This window comes from Mycetomoellerius zeteki, unplaced genomic scaffold, assembly GCF_001594055.1.
Source record: "Mycetomoellerius zeteki isolate Tzet28-1 unplaced genomic scaffold, Tzet1.0 scaffold725, whole genome shotgun sequence".
Classification (NCBI taxonomy): Eukaryota; Metazoa; Arthropoda; class Insecta; order Hymenoptera; family Formicidae; genus Mycetomoellerius; species Mycetomoellerius zeteki.
The window spans coordinates 18,486-21,336 of NW_017257748.1; positions in this window are offsets into that span (position 1 = coordinate 18,486).

Consider the following 2,851-nt stretch of genomic DNA (forward strand, 5'->3'; position numbering starts at 1 on the left):
GCTTGGCGGGTAACTCCTAATACTGAAACAAGCTCTTCTTGCGTTTGGCACGGATCCTCATCGAGCAATGCCTCCAATTCAGCGTCTTCGAAGGTTTTTGGCCTTCCTTCACGCGGACGGTCGTCAACATCGAAATCACCGTCTTTGAAGCGACGGAATCAATCTCGGCACGTTGTTTCACTTAGAGCAGCATCTCCGTAAACTTTTTGGAGCTCTCGATGCGCTTCAGCCGCCGTTTTCTTCGAATGAAAGAAGAAAATCAATACTTCCCGCATATGACGATTATTTGGCACAAAATCAGACATTTTCACACAACCAAAAGAATATAACGTCAAAACAAAATCACTAATGTGTCGAAGCGGTTTGTTTACCATATGTCTAAGCTTGGTTCATGACGTTTAGATTATGTCAGAATCGACCAGCACTTACTGCTGGAACCATCTATTGACAAATAGCGGGAACTTAGTTGCGCACCTAATATATTTTCTTTTATATCGTGATTGTGCGGACATTTTTGTCTTTTATATAAATATTTTGACAGCGGTGCTTCGGTGCTTGCGCCTGTCACTGTATTTGTCTATTCGTAAAAATGCGACGTTGCCACGATCTAATTTCTCTTATATACTACGTGATACGTAGATTTTCCTTCTTTTCTTAAATTAACTTATTTCATCATGATTTAATATTGTAAGTGTATAAAATACATTGTTTTTTTATTCTTAGATTTTACTTAACAATATATATTGTTTAAAATTTAGAGTTATGTTTGAGTCTGTCGTTGACTCGCATAGTTGGGGTCTAACCACCTTAAATAGTTTTTTAAAAAGATATCTGTACAAATACTTTTTGCACTCGCTGTATATTCCGCAAAAAATCTTAAAGAAGTAATTAAAAGTCGGTAATAAAAATGCCAATGGAACGATATACAACTTTCATTCCCTATCGTTTCGATTTCCACATTACGGACGATTAAAGCTTGCGAAATAATCACTTCGATAAGCAGCCGTCGCTTGCAGATCGTTAATTGTAACAGTTAATCTATCGCGCGGATTCATACTCGCAAATTGTTCGGAAGGAATAATCGCGTTTTGTAAAATAAAATGACAAAGCTACGATGCACGAAGCGGCACGCGTCGACCCGCTCGAGTGTTGGTACGCGAATGATAGCTAATATAAACAATAGCCTTCTCCACCCGCTCGTTGTGACTACGTCACAAAAACAAATGTCAAAGTCGTACACCAACCGTCAAATGATTTGTTCTCGCTTCGAACAATTGCGAAATAATCTTACGTTGAATATTTTCTGTTTCGTCAAGCTCGAGCTAACTTTGAAAGATGGATTATCGTTGTATATTACCTAATATTCATTCAAAATAAAATCTATAGTTTATCAGGGCACGTATTATGAAATTATTCGGAATGAATTCTAATTGTAATTATTCACACACACAATTATTCCCTAGATTTATATCATATTTTGTACGGAAAACGAAATAATTCCGATCAAAATCCATTTGAAGAATAATTCCACAGTGCTGTCCAAATTTTGTAATGGCTAGACGTGTATCAGCATTCATGCCTATTGCTTTTCTTTAAAAAAAAAAAGGTAATAGGCTCTGATACATATATATATATATTAAGTTTAATATACATATAAAGTCAACAACAGCACTGCTTTATTTTATCGAGAAAATATTTGCAAATTAATTAATAATTACAACTTTATGCCACATTTTTGTATTCCAAGACTAATACAATTATTTATATTATAAATATTAAAGTGTTATTTAAAAACAACATTAATAAATCAGTAATCATCTCTATAATTTATTTAATAAATAATGAAAAATAAAGTTCACATCGGCTAATCATTAAAATAATTGCAGTTAGTATAAAAAAAAATTAGTATTAATGCAATGTATACAGGGTGTTTCCAAATTAAATCGCAAAACTTCGGGAGCGTGTAGAGGAGTAAAAAACTAAGAAAAAAAGTCCTATAGACATATGCTCGTTTTTGCTCCGTTTCAGAGAAATCGAAAAAAAATGTTTATATTTCTTGCCATATCTAGCACCGACATATTTGATTACATTTTCCACTTTCTGTTATGAATTTGTCAGTCGCTCTTTGAAAGCCTTTAATAGTAGATGAATTTTGTCTTTTGCAATATGCCGCGTACGTATTCTAATAGTGAATATGCTGATATGGTTTTTGTATACGGTTTCTGCAACGGTAATGCTTTAAAGGCCTGGCTGCTACAAGAGCCGTGTTTGACAGATGCAATGCTTGTATTGCTGCAAGAGGTGCACATTTCGAACAAAATCTTCATTAAAAAGTTTATAAATAAAAACAATCTTTAAAAATATACAAAATATTAATAAAAAATAAATCCTAGCAAACACCAATAACTAACAGTAACATACATAACTGTTAGTTATAATTTCCGACTCCACAATATATCTGTAATTTAACACATTTTGTAGATAACAGTTATATTGTGGTATAGGAAATTGTAACTAATAATTATGTTACTGTTAATTGATGTTTCCTGGAATAGTTTTTCGTTAACTAAATTATTTTCTCTAATAATTCAATGATCAAAAAATTCCCGGAATTATCACCAGGTGATGCTCTGAGTCAGCTGATTTGAGTTCTGTTTTTTTGGTTAGGTTGCCACATCTATCATTGACATTTCCAACAAATTTTATCGCCATAGCTTGACATTTGTAAAAGTTACGCCGTCTTGAATACATCTACCTCTGCACGGTTTTCGATTTTTCCATTACCTCCTTTCGGCTTAAAACGCGTTCCCCATAGTGGTTTTTTGACTCGATCGAACAGAAAAAAATCGCA